Raw genomic sequence first — 21,709 nt, forward strand, 5'->3', positions numbered from 1 at the left:
ATTCTCTGTCTCCTCATCCTTCCGTGCTTCACTTTTGTTACCAGATATTCCAGATGAGGGAGTGTGAATGAGAAAACAAATTGTGGGCGCAGTGTGCATTCTTGAAATATTTGTGTTAAAAATACTGTCCACTACAGTAGACATCCCTTCCGAACTATGTTGAGGACCCAATGTCCTGTCCAGGACATGGTGAAAGTTCCCTCCCCCCTCTTCAAACATAAATTTTAAAGACAACCTAGTACCGACAAAAGAACAGTAGCGGTCAAAGTCCTCACTTAAACTAAGCTGCTGTCAAGCATTTTATATTACTTCCGTTGCGTGAAGTAAAGCCTTCAGTGGAATGAGGGATGGACTTTAGAGTCTGTTCCAAACTGTAAAACTCAAACTTCACTGTTATTCACTTATTCAGTAGGTAATGACTACTGATCTATTTGGTTAGAAAATGATTTAACAGACCTACCGGTAAAGAAGAAAGTGAAATGCATTCCAAAGGACCTAAAAGTTCCTCAAAGTTTTAAAAATGACCAAAAATTGCCGAAAAAATGACCTATTCAAAAACGTAAAAAAATGCAAAAAAATACAATATAAGAAATTACTTTTTTACGTTGGTATTAACATAGAAAGGATTTCTATATTAATAAGCATCGTCCTAATGTGAAACATAAGATGACTTTTCATCAACATCCGCCCCCTAGACATCACTGAAATTCTGAGTAACATTCAAGGTTATGGATATCATTATCCTAGTGAGTGTTTAAAAATGTATTTCTTTGTTTGTTTATTTCTTTATTTTGTGTATGTATTCATACAGTCATATTAAACTAGATAAACATAGACGGCTCATCTCAATTTAATATATTATTCCTATTAAACCTATTCGGTTTCAGGTTCGCTCACTTGATATTACATATGGGCGCTTCTCACAATCTTCAAAAAGTTGAGAACCACTGGTTTACAGCCCGCATGGTAGGAAGGCTTGTAGGAAATATTATTTATACGCCATGAATGTCTGGAGTAGACGCGTTGGGATTTGCAAGTGTTATGCATAATAAAATTAATGCTCTTCCATGGCATTTACCGTCACAGCAACGGTTGCTATGCAACTTGTCTATAAAATTATTAACAGCCTCTGTTATGAACCTATAACAGCACTGAATTAAACATGGGGCGTTGTATCTCTAAGATAGACCGAATGCTTCCCAACTCCGGTCCCGTAAATAGCTTCGCGTGATGGAAGATAATACCGCACTTAAAGACTGACCTCTATCAATGAGACTTGAAAGCTATTTCTGAAATTTAGATTAAATGCTTCAAAGTATTCAAACATGGCTAAACTTTAAACGAACGGATAAAATGTCGGACTTTCAGAAACAAGACCTGCTTTCAAATCTTGACGAACGTACAAGTGGAATTTGTGGAGGAGGAAAATGTGTTGGGACATATTTAGTCGAGGTTTATTGACTAATTGTCTTCTTTTTTTCGCTTATTCATTCAGTTATTTATTTATTTACTGCTTGAATAATTTACTGAATGATTAGCTGATTTACTGTTTAATTTCATTGAATGATTGAGTGCATGATTTGATTATTTGATTAATGATTGAATAATTTGACTAATTTACTATTCAGTTTGATTTACTGAATGATTTAACGATTTGTTTGCTTTACGATTGCTTTAATGGTCAGATTGCTCACTGATTTGATTAATTAATAATGTACTCATTGATTTGGTCGAGTGACTGATTCACTAATTGATTTAATTGACTGTCTGAATGACTTACTGATTTTACTGATTAATTGATTTAACAGACTGATTTGATTACCAGACATTGACTTCATTGAGAGAACTGACCTGATTTGATTGGCCAACTGGTCTACTACTTAACTTGATAGAAAGACTGGTTTACTGATTGACTTGATTTATTTACTGGTTCACTGATTAATTTGCTTGAATGACTGGTTTACCGATTTACTTGATTGACTTGTTTACTGATTGATTTGATTGACCAACTGCTTTACTAATCGACTGATTTACTGATTGGTTTACTAATTGACTGGTTTACTGATTTACTTATGTGACAGACTGATTTATTGATTGATTTTATTGATTGACTGACTGATTTACTGATTGACTTGATTGACTGGTTTACTGACTGACTGACCAGTTCACTGATTGACTTGATTGATTGGTTTATTGATGGACTTGATTGACTTATTTAACTGACTGGTTTACAGATTGACTAATTTAATTAATTGAGTTACTGATTTACCTGATTGAATAGTTTACTTATTTGTTTGATTATCTGAATGGTATACTGATTGATTTGATTCAATGGTGTACTGATGGATTTAATTGATGGAATGATTTAATGACTTATTTGATTGAGTGCTTGATTTACTATTTAATTTGATTGACAGGCTGATTTACTGATGGATTTGTTTGACTGATTTACTTATTTATGTGGTGGAGTGATGATTTACCCACTGATTTGATTGACTCGCTGATTTACTGATTGACTAACTGATTTCTTGATTAAATTTAGTGACTTGGTGACTTATTGACTTACTTGATTAACTATGACCTGCGGATTAAGTGACTGATTTCATTGTCCAATTTAGTGATTGATTTCACTGGCTGATTGACTTAATTGGTTTCATTGATGTTCACTGATTCATTTCTCTGACTGACTGACTTACTTTGGCTGGTTGATCGACAGCTGATTAATTGATTGACTAATTAATTTTCTGATATTTATTGATTGGTTGATTGATCAACGATTGATTGTAATAAAGACAGGAAGCGGTCTTAATCAATTCTACTCTTCAAGCCAAGTGATTTGTATTCTTGACCATTATCTTTATAAATTACTCTCTTCTTGGAATCACAGTTTCCAACTTTTACTTTCTCGCTCCTTTTTCTTCTTCAGATTTTCTTCTGTATTATCCTATTATGCAAGTTAATGATTCATCCTGCATATGATATTAGAAGCTATTTCCTTACGTAACCTGCATGTAGGATGTTCTATAAAAATATCCAGTTAATGTAGGTGTTCTCTCAGGGGAATTTTTCTGTAATAAGTCTTGTCGCTAACGTGATTTGTGGTTCTCTGAGCTGCAGAATAAGTGATAGAGATGTGTCCTCCGTCATAAACTTTGTGAGTCTGTGTCCCTTTACTCGGTTCAAATACTCTAGGTTTTGTTCCATTCCATAAAGTCGATCGACACATTTTCAGACCAGTTTTGTCTCGCCTATAATTTCTAAAACTACACGACATATTTCAATAGATGAATAAGCAATGTATCCAAAGTGACCTTGAGTTGGAACTGGTGACGTAATCTAGCGATATGCGGAAGGAGGGAATTCGAGGCACGAATTGGCAGGTCGCGCGGCAGCCGAGTCAGTACTCGAGAATTCGAAGCGATATAACATTTGCAGTGCTGTCAAATGATTCGTAACGAATAAGTCTATAATGTCAATTGAGAAATTAGTTCCGGCGTAACTGAGGAGCAAGAAACTGGTGTCCTGATCTGAGTCTGGAGTAAGGATTGCAAAATCGCTTGAGCAGAGTACCTGATTCGTTTTTTCACGAGGAATATGCCTTTCCTTGCACCTAGTATGGACACCCGTTCCAAGGTGAAACAAAAAATGACACTTCGAATATTTACTGTAACAACACTGTGAGACATAAAGGAATTCTAATGTTGTTAGTACTGTAGTTAGATTATGACCCGGTGTATCTTTTGTGACCACGTACAATAACACCACCTCCCCTCGCTTATATGGGCATGAAGGCGCCGGAGTTGCGTATAAAATTAGCCATGCCGCGCGAATTTTCTCTCGGTAATATCTCGGCATCGAGAGCAGCTACGGACCTGTGCTACCACTCGTTTGATTTGTAATCGTGAGTTCCACAATATTAAAGTGATAATAGACACGTAAGGTACAGTTCGAGTGAACCGTAGTGAAAAATTTCTTGTGAGCTGGAATTGATTTCGGAACGTCGCACAGTGGTTCCAAACTCAAATCTGACTGGACAAAAGGTATAAATGTTTGAGTTTCAAAATATTATAAATACTGCATTTCTATAATCTTAAATAGACGTGCATCTACGATTCGTATTCAGTTTTCCATAAAAATTATTGTGGTCTGAGCAGGAGCAGGTAGAAGTCAAGTGTTCAGCACAGACATTCTCTTCTCGTTAGCATCGCCCGGCAAGTTACCTTCCGAACATCGATTTCTGAAGATATAATATATTGCCAATCCCCTTCGAGTTTCGGTGAATGAAACTACAGGTATTTCCCTACATTTTTAGTGCATTTTCGAACTTTAACATTGTGTTATTTAGTTATAATACTCATTAATACACAGAGAAGTGTTCCATGAAAATATTTAAAATTTTATTTGCTGTAGCAGGCCCGCAAAAGCAAAGGCCACAAAAGGCCACTGTCAAAGCAGGTTCAGCATTTACATTAGTCATTTAGGTATGTAATTATAAAGGTTTTATAACCAAGTTCAACCACTTTCTCCTTTTATTTATATTTTAGTGATGGTAGACGGAATTCTAAGAAAAGAACTAGTTGACATTTCGTGAAAAGAAAATAATATTTTAAGAAGATTAGCCTCTGTGTTTGAGTACGTATTAATTAAAATGGTTTAGGAGATTCTGAGGGACATGATCGTAAATTAGTGCAGAAAAAAGCGCTGAATTCTGATGAAACATAAAGAGTAATGGACTAATTGCCTCTATGTATTATAACATTTTCTTAAAGAAATACAAGGTTTGGTTAAGTGTTAAAATGACTTTTTTTAAATAGACTGTGTCTAGCAACAAAGATCGTCCACAAAAGCCGCTTCATGAATGTGCTGAGAAAAGTCAGAAGAATCTGAAGACTTTGGTGGAAACACTCGGTTGATGAGATTGCTCTTGTCGCAGAAATGGATTTGAGATCAACATATAGGCTAGAAGCAGCAGAAATGGTAAAGCAAGTGTTAAGTTTTTACTCAGAAAGGGCCACGAAAATGAATGAAAGAAAAGAAAACAAGATCGCTTACGTAAACAAATGGGACTTCTTGTCGACATTCCCAAACCAGAATTTGGTACGCCTAATGACGGGATTAGCGCGCGGAGGTTCTTTGAAGATCCAGGTTTGGCATCAGAAACTACTGGCGTAGATAAAGGCTTGATTCGGTGATATGGAACCATCTTTAAAACCAGTGGTCGTCATTTCGTAACTCGCGAATCAGCACCTTAATATTCAAGCAGGGCGGAGGGATAAGGCATGATTTCCCTCCCCTTAGCCAACACTTGTTCATTCAACGTTAAGCAATCTGGATATCCTTCTCTCCTACATTCCCCTCTGCTGTGTATTGCGGGCTGCATTTTATATGATGTAATCTTTGCCGACCACTGCTTAAAACAATCGCCAGTAGGTACAGCATTAATATTGGAGAGTTTGAAAAAATAATGTTTGGGCACTGTAGAAGTATACATCCAGAAATATAAGTGGTATTGTATGCCGCAAAGTGTGCATAAAATACTTATCCATGTTGCGCAGTTGATAAAGGAAGCCGTACTTCTGTTGGGATGATGTCCGCGAAACCCCAAGAAGTCCGATATAAAGATTATAAGAATTTCAGGGAATAAGCTTATCACGCGCCCAAATTTTGTAGAGCCGATACGACGATGGATTTGATGGAATTTCCTCTGGCCCGATGGTAAGCAGTCTTCGTATCTAACGCCAAAAGAGTAGAAAAGTGTATCTTCTGTTGTAGACCTACTGAGACTGCTCCAGGATCACGATGGTGATGATGATGATGATGATATGATGATGATGACGATGATTATGATTGAAAATTAATAGAGTTACAACCCTCTAAAATATCTGTAAATATTTCAAATGTAGATTTATTTAACCAGAGTTAGTGGTTTTGTTAAAATTGTATTAATATGTAGGCTATTTTATTAAACAAATTAAATATTTGACTCAATATGTACGACTTTTGTGTATTTTTAGCATCTTTCACACAGTAAAATTAAATAGAAAGTATATAATGCATTTGTGATTTCGTTCCAATCCCTGCGAAAATCAGTTTTGTAAAATTATTGTAATTCTTTAAAATTCAACCCCTGTGAAAGGGTGGTTTATTTTATCCAATCGTAATCAGAGTTTACACGCAAATGTAAAATGACATTTGTAACCTGTATACAAAATTTTATGAAAATCTGTTAGAAACGACAAGGGTTATTAATTTTGTCCTGCTAGATTTGTATTTGGAACCACTGTGCGTCGCTTCATATGAAGAGAAAATTTAGTTCATCCTCTTCATTAACTAATTCTGGTATCGTAGACCCATACTTTCCATAACCGAAATAAAATTAAAACATTAAGAGCAACATAACTGTAGTTCCATTTCCGAAACTACATTATATGTTCTGTGTGTCGATGTATTCCTGATACAGCACAGGATTTTCCTTCCCCTCCTCCGAGGTTTTTTCAGCTGTAAGGCAATGTCAGTTAATGGATGTTGAATTGGATGGAGTTACGCAATAAGAGACCAAGCGCCAAAAATCTGTTTCGAGATATTGGCCATTCAAATAAATACTTCTTTTTTACATTTTATGCAAGAAGTATTTTAACCAGTGGCAATTACTCCATGAAGGATATGAGGGTGATCCTACAGTTTAATTTCGTGCCTCTGAGAATAGAAAACATTTTAATTACAGATTTTGATTTTCAGTGCGTCCCGACGTAATAATTTCCTTTAAGCTTCCACTTTATGTCGTGAGTTGTCGCCACTGCACATCTCAGAAATAATTTCTGAGGAACCATCCAAATATCTTACAGCAAACGGTATTTCTAGCAGTGAAGTTATTGGACAGGGGAGGGTACAGAGGGCGGGGTATGGCTTGAATTTAACCGCGTTTGAGGATATGACCGCGTATCCTAATACTACGACCCTTCTTTCTGGGTGGTAGAGACCTTGTCAGAGACTACAATAAGAATTTTCAAGTACTACCCTCATAGTCTCCTTAAATGCATATCATTGGTCATTTTAAAAGAATAGAATAAACGAAATAATAAATAATTTAGAATGATATAATATAAAAAACAAAATTAATAAAAATCAAAATTACATAAAAATAAATAAAATGAGCTGTAATAAATATAAGAATTAACAGGACTTTCAGATGATAGGACAGCCGAAAGAATATCTGAAATTGTATTTTATCATTTAGAAGAATTTAACTGTAGCAAGAAATTGATTGCGCACACGTACGACTTAACATCGGTAAATATCGGGCAGTACAATGGTTTAGGAGCCATATTCGCAACTAAAAAGGGGAGGAGAATCGAACTTCACTACTAATAAATTGCCAGTTCCAGTATGGTGAGTCAGTTGTATTGATTTTGCATGCTCTATTATTATTATTATTATTATTATTATTATTATTATTATTATTATTATTAATTTTAGTTTCTGTCTTGGTCATCAGTCACCAATCTAACATCCTACATACAAAAAATATCACGTGTCGCCACTGATTATAACATACATACTATTACAAAAAAAATAGCATAAATAATACCAAAAACTGCTAACCGATTTTTAATAAGAGACTAGCAGTTGAATTAATATTTCAAAGCAATATGAATAATTGAATTTTATGCTAAGCAAATTTTTGCTTATAAATAGCAGCAAAATTCAGATATCGTCGGTTTCTTGGTAAAAGTGACCAATTCACATTGAAGACTTCCAAGCATTATGAATATTTAAGACTAATTTTATATTAAAAAGTAATAATAAAGCACATTTACATTCAAAATAACTAATTACTAACATCAAAGGAGTATTGTTATCTTTGGACGGATCATTAAACCTTTAAATGCCTTTTCCCAACATTTTTTTTTATTTTGGACTTCTTCACTTTTACCAACAAACCGACGATATCGCATTCTTGATTTTTTTTCAGGGTTCAATTAGCCTGCCATCAACAGATTTGTGCAAGTATCTCTCTTTTTTTTTTCAAATTGTCGGTCGGTCTATTATTGCGTAACTCCGTCCAATTGTGAGTATCATCTCGTTATCAGCAATTCCACCGAGCTACTAACCTCGCAGTTGATACAACGTCTTTAAATAATAATCGATTAATAAATGGGGCTTCGAAATAAAACAAAAATCCATTTCATTAGTTGACTGCAGCACTAAATTACATTACATTGCAACCTGACTTTCTACACGACCATTAAGTATCACTATTATTCGGATGTCCTATCTACAGAACATTTACGACCTAGAAGGGTGTTTTGTGCTAAGTTAACGAACGTTGGTAGCTACGTTGAATTTCAATTTCGCTCAGTACATTGTAGCAGTTATAAATCTACTATTTTCTCCAACTGCACCCTCCTTCGGGTCTGGTTGTAGTCACAGGATGCTTTTAAAATGCCAGTGTTTTCTAACAGCAATTTTAATTACATCCTTGTCAGAATTACTTCCTCTATTAGACAGTAAAGTTTTAAATGCCCTTTCTGTACGATATTACGTTTGATTTAATTTTTTAATTAGTTACACTGTCTGATGTAATAACTATAAAACAAAATTGTGGTAATTATTTCTCTATTTATGTGACAATATGTCCCCTATAACCTGCTTAATTACGTTCTTTATACGCATAAAGGAAAACACACTAAACACAAAACACTGTCTAAGGTAATTACAAATTCTGTATTTATCGTACTTATCGTCACTTCTGAAGCACACAAACAATTCAGAGGAGACCCAGGTACGACAAGTGGAGCAGTGGTAGAATGATAACGACGGAGAAAGCAAAACTTTTCCTGCTACAGGTACTGCTCCGCCTACTTAGTAGAATGCGTTTGAGTCTAAAAAAAAAAAGCAGTGAAATAGTACAATGTGGTCTGTTGTGACGAAAATTCAAGTCCCCGCATACCGGTAAGGCATCATGTCACAAACACGTTCACGTTTGAGTATTTCTTGAACAAGGCGCAAATGTAGAGGATATTGTTTGAGAGTTTAAGATCATATTTATTTATTCATCTATTTATTCATTGTTGTATTTTATAAATACATCTAGCCTGTCTGACTGATAGCTGTTTGTAACGATCTCCACAGTTGCTATTCACATGACGACGAAGAGAGATCCACTCTTCGAAACGTTGTGCTACAATTTTGAAAATTAGCAATGGAAAAAGTCCAAATAGCTGAACCATTGAAAAAATTCACTGTTGCTCTGCCCCCCTTCATTCAGATCAATACATTGTTTTATTTTTACATAAATTGCAAGATCTGCTTTACCAAACCTGACTACACACAATACCAGATATCTTTGGAGCAGACCATAACAAGGGTCTCGATGCATCTCATGTTATCGCTGCACTCCCATTGGTTGGCGAGTCATTACATAGCTGAGAGCGTTGTAGACACTAGCGCGTGCATATCCTGGTTACTAGACGGTATTCAGAGACGCGTCCACTACTACAGTTCTATTGCGTCTAGCATCTGTGCGGTGTATGAGCAGACGACAGCAGTACAACTAGTGACTGATGCAAGAAGGTATATTCAAAGACACATTACTTCAATTTTCACTTTTCTTTATATGAACGTAGTCGGTCACTTAATTCATACGCGCTATTCCATAAGAAATCGATCAGTAAAAAACCTCGCATTTTTATACTCAATTTTTTTTCCTATTTATAGAAGGTGCTGAGGAGAGTGCATTTGCAAAAATATACTATCGAAAGTCGAACGGTTTTCGTATTGTTGAGCGACAAATTTACCTTATTTTAGAAAAACAAGCCTCTTTCAGCGCTCAGAACTCTGGAACCATTTACTGTAGAACATTGAATGAGAGCTCATTTTGAAGCTGACATTTGGTAGGTTATGATAAGAAGCAATCCTTATTTTTATTGTGTACAGAGGGACAGAAAATCTGATTTTACTTACTTTAGGCTTTTTGGCCATTTGTAAAAATGTAAAAAAATATTGATATTAAGAGGAATTCGGCATTGTTTGCTTAGTGGTACGGCAATAAGTTTCGAGGGTATTAAATAAATTATTTTCACACGCCTAGACTTGAATGGCGTAGTACCGCACGCACTGGCCGAGAGATGATGATAAGCGAGCGTTGGGCGTCATTTTACTCCTGTGTTTATGAAAACTTGTGATAAAGCTAGCCCAGCTATGCGCTACTAGACGAAACATCACGTATTTGCCTCCGGCCTTGCTTGTCTCGGCTAGCTCCCGTCTCACAGACAGCTGGTTAGTTCACGCACGTACTATTTATTTTATTTATTTGCTATTTTCAATACTTCCTTATCAACATACCATCAGTAAAAAATATGTGTTTTTGTATGCGGAATCTAACTATATATTTTTAAAATATTTTTTCCTAGCCAAAGGCGTCTTAATGAGGAAAAATCTAAATTTCTCCAGTTCCATAAAAAGTAAGAAAACCTGTTTATATGTCAATATAAACTTTAATTTCTCAGAATCAAAATAAACCATGATATTGATCATTGGGTGAAAGGGTTTCGGAGCTACAACAGTTTAAAGTTGCTACTTTATGAAAATACGATAAATTTAAATATTTTAAATTTAAACACTATGAAGTTCTGATGCCTCAAACTTTGCACAAAACATTGTATCACAGTTCTCTACGTACAAAAAAGTTTCATTGTATTTAGAAATTGTAAGGTCAATTTTCTCTATATTTCGGTCGATTTGAGATGGAATAGCTCATACACAGATATTTAGTATCGTGTGAACCGCGCTCTCTTGCATTTCGTTCCGTTGTTTATATCTGCTCCAAAGGTATCTGGTATAGAGTGTAGATATATTTCTCTTTGCCATATATATTTGGAATTATAACCATTTATTTTATTGGTGCTTTAAGCGGGACACGGTGTATATTTCGTATGATATCTTCATTAACACGACTATCATCTGACGCACATATGCAGGGTACCGATTCTAGGAATTTTTATTAATTTCGTCTATTGGCGGTGCACTTCATTTAGACTCCATATTTATTAATTATTTTCTGTAGAAAAATTTATTTATATATGCACAACATTTTTCAAAATATTACTAGTTTCCTGATATATTTGACGTTTTCCGTGCGTCATAATTTGACACACACGGTGCCCCGTCCCGCACATGTGTAAGCACATTGATATTTAAGCCATATCCGTTGTAATCATTATCATTACCATTGCTGTGCACATTATTCACAATTACAGCCTTGCCCTGCTCGTCCCCCGGATTGGCACAGCAATTGATGACACAGTCCGCGGGGGGATTGGATTCCAGCGTCAGCCTCATTATCTTAATTATCACAGTGACTGGCCGAGTGCTCGGGGTCAGGGGTTCGACTCACTGTTGTCACACCAAATACAGAACCGGAGCAGGGTCCAATCGCGGCAGAGTCTGCTTCACTGCTTCCCACCAGAATGATCTTGGGTTCGATCGAGGGTTGTTCTTGTCACACAGATTGACAAGGCGACTGACTGGCGAGTCTCATTAGAGTACTTGAAACTTTCCATAACATTGTTAAAGTGTGTCTTAATTGAGGGATATTATTGCAGACTTATATAAAACAAGTGTTTCGAAAGAAATTTGTAAAATAAAAACTAATTTCAATTGATCAAAATAATCTTCATTGATGTATCCGCAAATAATGCATTCACGTTTCAGTTTCTGTAAGTATTCCAGTGTCTTTTCCAATAAATGAATAAAATTTTCGTAGTCTCCAGATGGTGCTCTATATATCTAGACCTATTATAATGAAATTATGTTTCATTTTCTATTTGAAGAGAACAAATTTCTAAATCCATATCTTTGAAAAAATGTGAAAGATCAATATTTTTTTAATTAATGTCAAATCTGACAAATACACTCACGCCTCCATCCTCAAGAGTTTGTCTACAGTAACTAGCACTTAATTTATATCCTTCCAGTGAGAGAGACAATATTTCCTGTTGTTTCATTTGGTGTTCGGTGATACATAGTACATTCGGATTTAAGTGCGGAATCTAAGGATGCAAGGGATTCATCAGTGTTATTTCTTATACTTCTTATATTCTGATGGAATACACTGAATGTTGTTTGCGTTACGATTTGTTGATTCTGTTTATAATAATAATAATAATAATAATAATTATTATTATTATTATCTTTTTTTATTTACCCTAAAAAGGACAAGCCCTATGACGGATTACAACAGGAATTTTATTATCACACTTGCCATGGTCACAGTGAAGGGTGTTAGCAATGCAATGCATGTTGAAGGACCAAGATAGAAATTTATAACAGAATTAACAAAATTTCTCCATATTTACAACTAGAGAGCGGAATTTTAGGCTCTAAAGAGTTGCATTTTATGCGCCTAAAATAGGTTCTTAAACTCCTTTATTTAGGCTCTATAAAATAAAAAATAAGTTTTTTTCTGTTTCTTTTTTTTTTTTTTTTGTTTGTTTTTTGTTTGTTTGTTTGTTTGTTTGTTTTTTTTTTCTTAAAGAAAGTCATGTTATAAGATTCAACATTTATTTAACGCAAAATTCTAGGATTAAAAGAAATTCCCACACATTTCACATTTTACAAGGGTACATTTGTAGTAGGTTATTTTACGACGCTTTATCAACATCCTAAGTTATTTAGCGTTTAAATGAGATGAAGGTGGTAATGTCGGTAAGTCCTTTCTGTATTTAGAAATGTACATTAATTGTTTGTGTTATATGCATGAGTCTGACTGAGGAATTTAAAATTTGATTGAATATGTCTAAATATTTTGAATTTAAAGACTGTTACGAAATTATCCTTGTACCGGGACATTAATTTATTTTTACTAACATTTCTAACATTAACCTGGCTTTACCTTTTGATTAACGATTGAGAACCGGAAACACCGTTTGCTACCCTCTTCCACGACCGTAGTTTGATAATACTGGCGTAAAATACAAACAGATCACTTTACTAGGTATAGGAGGGAAGAAAAGAAGTTCACCCATTTGCTTAAACTAGGAAATATCACGATTTTGAGTTTGATAATTTTCGTTAGGTTTTTGTTTAATCAAAATACAGTACAGTATTAACAGTAAGTGTTATTACTAAAGCTCGGAACTTGGGGACTTGTGTCTTTGAACGTGGCTAAGCGACCGGACTTCAATGTCAACAAACTCCCGCTTCCAGCACAGAGGTACTGTCAGGTCTGCTATAAAAGTGGTTCCTGGCTGGAACAACATAATGATAATATTATGATAGGTTGAAACACGTAATTTTATAGCATATATATAAATAAACATGCAAAATATATCAAATTTACAGTTCTGCTCTGTATATTTTATTACAGTGTATGACTACACACATTCGAATATTTTTCGAACCCATACTTTCTTCGTCTGTTAGTTAAACATGATTTGAAACGAAAGAAACTTATTTCCACGTCACATGAAGTGACGGGAGCAAAATTAATTTTTTACTGTATTTATTTTAACTAGCTACCTACTGAATAAAAATTACATTTATAAAACAAAAATGTTTCTAGCCACTACCGTAAGAGCCAGGCTCGTGTACGGTGTGGTCTTAGTCAATAATATGACACAAAATTTACAAGGACACTTTACTAAATACAGTAAGTAACTTAATTCAAACCAATAAATACAACACAAGAGCAAGAATAAAGAAGAAAGAGAAAGAGAGAGAAAAATACACATTTAATATAAATTGACAATTCGACAGAAGCCAGTGATATTCAATAAAAACAAGAATATAGTAGACAGAAATAAAAGGTAAAAAAAATACATTTGTTAATATTATATTATATCGTGGATAATTTTACAACTTTATTTTTTAAAAGCTTCAATTTAAAAAAATTTCAAATTTGGAAAATGGTTTGTGGTCTAATTGTATTATAAAGTCTTAGGCCGAAATAAAGTATTGAATGTTTTCACTGTCACTGTTTCCTGTTCGATTTTCAGTAGTTGCTAGCTGATCTCGTATCTGAGAAAGATAAGTATCCTAAATTTGTCTCGAAAATAGTTTTCAATTTCTATGTCATTACTAGGGAAGGTTCCACTACGACTTGATCCATGGCTATGAACAAATTTTCCACCGATTTAAGGGACTGCAATGTATTTCAGTGAATGCCCGTTTCCAATCTCTAGTTTGTGTTTGACACAAGTTACAAAATATAAACTCTCCATTCGAAGAAAATAATGTATCTCCTCAGAATTCCTCCACGAAATTCTGTACCTAAATTTTAAGAAATATATTTTCAAACGTATACAATACCCATTCGAATAATACGTATTTTCTTATTTTCAAACTGACCATTTACCTCTAATTAATTATCTGAATGTCATTGGCTTCGACACGACACAGTTTCTTCGTCCGTCTTCCTGTCATTAGTTGTGGCCACTTTCTTAGTACACACGACTGTCCCTGAGCACTTGTAGCGTGAGCTTTGTGTACGTTGTACCTGTAACCTTACTCATGCACACGATCACACAAGTCCCCAAGTTCCGAGCTTTGGTTATTACTCACAAACTGAGCTATCCATTCGGACGTATTCATTGTGCAGTATATATTGAAGTCTACAGCACATTAGAGTGAATTTAAATTGAAAAATAATCATAATATGGATGTTTTAACACATTTTTGAAAATGGTGGACATTCATTTCGATAGAGGCTTCAGTTCTTTTGTGCATATTATCTCACTTTAGATTATTGTACCTAATTCCAATTTTCAGTTTCGTTCTTCATACCAGTAACTCGTGTTGAAATAATTCTGTACCTACTCTATAAAAGAGTACCTTACGTACTGCAAATTCAATCTTCACTTGTGCCCGATGCGTAAAGATAAAATTAGTCAGATTGCTATCTACTGTCCGTCCAAGTGGTTATGTCGCAGGATCGTAGAAAGGGGGGAAATCACGTGACAGTTAATTACTTAACGAGGCCCATTTATTTCAGTTATTTTAAACAGTTGTATAATATTACGTAGACGTTCAATTCCTAACAGAAATTAATGTTTTCATAAAAGAGTTAAGACAGCCCAACCACTAGTCTTTACAGAGGGGCGAGCAGAAGCAGGTGGGGGAAACTGGAATATGATGTAAGCAAACGGACGCACAGTATCTATACGAAAATGATTCAATATTGAAAGCTCTTTCTTCACTTGAAAATGCGTCCATATTCCTGGAACGTACTATACTCGCCAGAGACCGGAAGTTTAGGCATTATGAATCATTAAAATAGGCAGACAAAAAGACATCTTAAATAGCTAAAATAGGCACACAAAAAGACATTATATATAGCAAAAATACGCAATAAAAGGCAATTATACTCGGCACAACATATAGTGACGTACTAAGAAATCCAAGATGGCCGTACTTCAGTCTTACCGACTTTGAACGTAAAGCACTAATATTAATTCTTTTCAATAAATTGAACAAATTGTCAGTGGAGAGCATTTAAAAATTGTGGATCAGAATAAAACAAACTCTGTAAAAAAAGTAAAACAATTTATGCCACGAAAGATGGTATTATGTGCCGTAAATAAAATTTGAAGAACAATTTAAATGGTTATGTCTTAAAAAAAATTATTCTTAAAACTACATTACATTCATCATTATTATTTTCCATTTCTTTTGCTGCACATATTCCTCTTTAATAGATATAGATACGCATGTATAAATATAATTAAAAAGTACAATGAGAAAAGTGAAATTTTATTTTTAACTAACCAAGTAGGCCTAATGAAAATTTAAAAATCATACTTACTTTTCACGACCAATCTCTATACAAAAAAAAAAAATAAACTTTAATTTTGTATAATAAGGATTTGTTTCAACCAAATGAAAGGACAACTTAAGTATTTTTATTATTTCAGGATTAATGGAGAAGGGTGATGTAATTTTATATATATATATATATATATATATATATATATATAATATTGTTGTATAACATTATGGAATGCTGACAAGTTGATGTAATGACTCAGCATTACACAAATCTAATATCCCGACTTTTGCCTCAGGACTAAGGGAATACTTCGACAAAGGACAGATTGCAAATAACTTTATTTTATATCGTCATTATACAAATTTAACATAAAGCACAGTTAGGCAACAACAAAAATACACAATGAACAATCAACTGTATTATTTTCTGTGTAACAGCACACTTATTTTATTTTTCTGAAAAATACAAAGTGATATAAAAAGAAAATAACTATGGTTTTGGATAGACATATTATGTTTGCTCCAGCATTTGCATCAGCCATAATTCTTAAATTAGTCATTATATTACCAAATTTCCAGACGTCCTCTTCCTTAACCAACCTCTTGATAATGTTTGGTGGCATCATGGGATCCTTTGAGACTAAAAGAAAGACAGAATTTGATTTAACACAGAAATTGTCAATGTTGAAAGAGGATCTGTGCATGTTTAATATAAGAAAGTAATTACACATAGCCCCATTTAACAATAACTGAATTAATTTTTAGTAGAATTATAGTGGACATTATGGTGACAATACTGGACTGGACAATTAATCATGTAAATATCAGTAGAAAAGGGGGGGGGGGAATTAAAACTAAAATAAAAAATATATTATGTTATACACAGAATGAAAATTAATACTGCATAAATAACATTGTACCGGTATCTAAAATATGACATCAGGCTTTGAAACAGAAATGTTGAAAATAAGCCAAACTTTCAGTGCAATCTAGCTCAAGGATCTGGCAAGTTTCGTAGCAAAATACCACCCTCACAGAATCCTTTGCTTTTGAAGGTACACAAATCTAACTATATCACATTTCGTGAAAAAAATAGTGGTACTGATATAAGACATCATATTATCAGACACTTTCACTTTCCTCTGAATTAATGGTGGCCTCTGATATGCCTGTCTAGCTGGAAGTCATTGTGCAAAATGTTAACCCCATGGCATGGATGTCGGAGAGGTTGGTGTATCTGAGAGACCAACGAAATAAGCCTCACTGGCTTCTTGGAACATCACGATAGCTAATCCCTGGAAGGGAAACTCTATCGTTAAGTCCTAAGCAACAGAAAAAACACAACTTGAATTTATCAATGATGAGATCGTCTAGCTTCCTTGTATTTGAATGTACAGTAATCTATCCGTAGACATATCATATTTTGTTAAAAAAATAGTGGGTTTTGATATGAGGTGTCTGATCATCAGAGATATTTTCACTTTTCTTAAATTAGCGGTGGCCTCTGATGCACCTGTCCTGCTGTATGTCGTGCAAAATGGTAACCCTCATGGCCTGGATGGTGGAGAGGTTGGTGTATCGAAAACCAGCCTCCTATGACACACCTTGGGCAATGATTGTGTTGATAAATTGGTCTACACAACTCGCTTCATATGGCTGAATGACAAACAATTAACCACCATTGGGGGGAAATTACTTATGAATTACTTACATTTAGAGAATCACCTTTCCAAGTATCGTTTATTCCTGTTTGCATTGTCTGGCAATGGTAACCCCAGTCTCAGTCATGTCTACAAAATTCACATTTAAACATAAATAATGCAATTTAACATCACAGTTCATTACTCAGATTCTACAGAAATTATATTTACCATTAACTGATCTCGTCTCCTTTCGTTGTGGGTTTGTATTCTGCAATTTTATTGTGGTAGAAAGCATTATCCATAACAATAATCGAAGGACCTAAATTTCTCAACCCACAACAATAAGCTACCTTTACACCCACTTCTGGATTGTATTCATGGCACCATAGTAATCTTGGCCAGTCTTCAAATTGGATGCAAAAAGTTAAATCTGCATCTATAAAAGAGACAAGATATTTAGATTCTAGATAGAACACATAATAAAAGTTACTACACTATATATAGTTTAATAGTATTGTAGTTATATTACCAGGTTCCAGCTTGTACAATGACCAGTCTTCCTTCCACAGCAGGTCGATGCATAACTCCTTGAACCTTACCACCAACGATACTGGTTTGCTCCATGAATGTGTTGCAGTCTATGAAATATACATGGAATTAATAATGTTACAACATTTATTCCCTTTACTATCTTAAAATATTGTAATAAAGCCTGCCATTCATAAAAATCCACGTTTCATCCAGAAAAACAACAAACTTTGGACCCTCACTTTTCATATTTCTCACATATTCTCTTAAAATTAATATTTTTACTTTCTCTTACTAATGTGAGATTGCCCTCTTTTTTCAATTTAAACTACATTTCCTTCAAAACTGTCCTTAATGACGAACGTGATCCTTCAAATGAAGTATGTAATCATAGTTTCCTGTTACATGGCCCAGTACCAGCATGGCTGTTACTCTTTTTCCTGAACAGGAATGAAAATAGTACCGGTAGTGGTAAATAAGAAGTAATTATAAGAGTAAAGTCTACAGTCTTTTAACTTATTAAAAATTAAAAAAAAAAGAAAAAATGTTACTGCCATAATTTTCTTCATCTCGATTCGGTCTATCATATACAAATCTTGCAATGACTTCCTTGGAAAAATTATCTGATGCCAGTTATAGATTGTGGATATTTCTTGTTTTTCTCTGGTGTAGACAGCATATGCTTCTTTTCAGATTTGGTAATAATTATTTCTACTGCATTCTATGAATGCTGTGATAAAAGTATGGAGATTATATATTTTATTTACAGTATTTACTTACAAATGGCTTTTAAGGAACCCAGAGGTTTTTGCTGTCCTCACATAAGCCCACCATTCGTCCCTATCCTGAACAATATTAATCCAGTCCCTAGCATCATATTCCACCTCCCTCAAAATATTATCCTCCCATCTACGTCTCGGCATCTCCAAAGGTCTTCAAACTAACTCTATATGCATTTATGGACTCACTCATTCGTGCTACATACCCTGCCCACATCAAACGTCTGGATTTAATAATGTTAGGTGAAGACTATAATGCTTGCAGTTGTGCGTTGTGTAACTTTCTCCATTTTCCTGTAACTTCATCCCTCTTAGTCCCAAATATTTTCCTAAGAACCTTACACTCTATCACCCTTAATCTCTGTTCCCCTCTCAAAGTGAGAGTCCAATTTAATGCTTTTTATACATACATGCCTGTGGTGTAACAATATCTGGAACAAGTAAACATATAATATGCTCCTTTTTAATTATTCCTATAGCCTTAAAGATTATGGTAATACATTGAAGTACTTGGGACAATAACAAAAATATTCTTCTGCGTTATTGAACACGTATTTTTTTTTTTTTTTACTTAATTTCTAACAAGAATATTTTTATACATACGAAAGGTTATCAGTGATGGGACTTTACTTTATTTGGGACTTGTATTTCTAAGTAAGCTTAAAATTTTTCAAAATTCAGTTGCATGTAAACTCAACCACATGCACTAGTTTATCATGAAGTTGCATTAGATTAGGTTGCAGAAAAGTCTTCGTATGTTAAATTATGTGTAAATATTTTTTAACACACTATCATGGATGCATCCTTATGGAATAAGATCTGTACTGATCCCGTCAAATATTATCTATAAAAACAGGTAGGCCTACTTACAAGGGATTTGCAATTCTTGCCATTAGAACCGCTTTGGTTTGACAGATATCTTCATATTCTGCTTCAGCCTTCAATTGTCTGTACATATTAACCACTGCTTATTGTAAGCTGCTCTGTAACGAAAGTATTTTCTTTCTTGATGTAGGCCTATAAGTTCTTCAGACTCTTTCCTTCTGGACATGTTATAACCTTAAAATAAAGTGATTATTGCATTTTAAAATATGAACTACATTTAACCAAACTTCAATCTTGATTTTATTCACTTTCATTAGACTGAATATTTGTAAGGTTATGTAAAATTATATTACTTAATTCTCCAAAATAACTGCACCATAGGAGACACTGTTTTCCTTTGTTCCACTGACTTCTGTGAGATTTTAACACATGGTTTTAGTTTGGAGCTATAAATACTTTCAACATAGAAGTCATTTGATACCTGTACATTCTAATGGATAGTTGGAAGTTTTTATAACAGCAAACTAATAAACCACGTGTTTATCGCTATATACATCTCTCATAAGCCAGTGAAACATGCCTTCTTTGATGTAGCTTCTCTGGATAATTCCTTATATTATGATAAAAATGTAATTGTTATATCATATAATTTATTTTTATATGGATAATGTTTTAAAGTTAAAATAATGCTCTTACCTCAGCAGAATCATCTGTAGGCCTAATTGTAAATTTCACTATTCTAGAATATAAGTATGCCTATGTAATATAATATCTTAATACATACTAAATAACAGTGAATCTTAATATAACACAACATTCTAATATGTTAATTTATTGTAATATTGCAATATAATGCTCCAAAATTTCTACTTACCTAGAAACATACAATACCGGTAGTTCTGATAATAGCAATAATTCCACCACATAGTTGTATTATGTGATGTGATGGAAATAGTAACTTCACGTACAACTCGCAATTCCCGGAATATATTATATATATATATATATATATATATATATATATATATATATATATATATATTATAATCGCGATATAAAATACACGCACAATATTACGTTTGAATAAATCTAGTGAATTTTAAATGAAGTAGCGGGTAGGCCTGAATAATAATGCCAAGTGTACCAACATAAGAACTACAAAATGACTAACTATCATGATATCTAGAACATGTGAGTGTTGAAGTAAGTGTTGCCAGTAGTGAAGTGAACCTGGGCGCTGCAAAAACACTAGATTTCAGCTGGTGATCACGTAATGGGGGGAAAATGTTGAAGTTGCATCTTAGTACCTCAAGATATGCTGTGCCGACAATACAAAAATCTTGCACTAGACCCACAACCCTGCACTTTCCGCAAAGGGATTTCGGCAGCAAAAAAAACTTTACATAAGTCGAATGCAAATTGAGATTTTCGACTCGATGTTGCAATTACTGTTGGAAGCAAAGAAATCTTCTTCCCAGTAGCCTTGGAAAGTCCATTTTTGTGTTTGGTTGTACTGATATGTTGCGATATGAAATATTTATCTAGCTACAACAACGTCGCAATGAAAACTGAAAGAAAAATAACCATTAAAATAACGTTAGACCCGCACTCATTGTTGCCTTTTCACATAAACACAAGCGGTAATTAAAACGCTTACTGTTATACATTTTCGCACGGCAACACTCATTGTTGCAAAGAGAATATGAACTGACTGAAAGACAATAATATACATTCGGTGAAGTCACTTTCATTGTAGCGGTTATAGAAATAAATTAAAATATACCTGTAGGCAATTTTTAATAATAAATTTTAAAATAATAGATAAGTAAACAAATAAAGCCAAAAAAGCATTTATTTGGTAAATTAGGCATTTATATTTAAAAAAGGCAGAAAAGGGCAACATAAAACTGTGACGTTTCAATCACAAAGGTATAATTCGTACAGATTTACTTTCAAAATGAAGAACACATTTAAAAAGGCATTCTGCCAAAGTTCCTGTCTCTGATACTCACTTACTCAATACTATTTACTATCACCATAAGGCGACTTCGACTGCATATTCGGCCTTGGTTCTGTGTGGAGGACGGTTGAACTTCACTAGTACAAGGGGTGGGAGTGAAGTATATTAAAAGCTCAGGTACAATAAAAATTGATGTAAAAATAAAATGATGT

At 34.1% G+C, this 21,709-nt stretch overlaps 1 protein-coding gene and 1 long non-coding RNA gene across 5 annotated transcripts in view; both read right to left on the reverse strand.

Moving 5' to 3' along the window:
• Positions 1-21,709, reverse strand: part of wake (wide awake) — an 883,946-nt gene that overhangs the window by 829,194 nt on the left and 33,043 nt on the right. The gene's annotated exons all lie outside the window — the stretch shown is intronic.
• LOC138701688 (uncharacterized) lies at positions 16,216-20,533 on the reverse strand. Of its 4 annotated transcripts, XR_011332667.1 has the most exons (5): positions 20,412-20,533; positions 19,583-19,771; positions 17,935-18,043; positions 17,474-17,552; positions 16,216-16,402 (listed from the first exon to the last, which is right to left on the reverse strand). It is a non-coding gene; the product is annotated as an uncharacterized lncRNA (long non-coding RNA). The 4 variants fall into 4 exon arrangements; XR_011332666.1 differs by lacking the exons at positions 16,216-16,402; positions 17,474-17,552 and adding an exon at positions 17,742-17,841 and having other exon boundaries at positions 20,420-20,533; XR_011332664.1 differs by lacking the exons at positions 16,216-16,402; positions 17,474-17,552 and adding an exon at positions 17,742-17,841.

The sequence above is a fragment of the Periplaneta americana genome, chromosome 6 (genome assembly GCF_040183065.1).
Source record: "Periplaneta americana isolate PAMFEO1 chromosome 6, P.americana_PAMFEO1_priV1, whole genome shotgun sequence".
In the NCBI taxonomy this organism is placed as follows: domain Eukaryota; kingdom Metazoa; phylum Arthropoda; class Insecta; order Blattodea; family Blattidae; genus Periplaneta; species Periplaneta americana.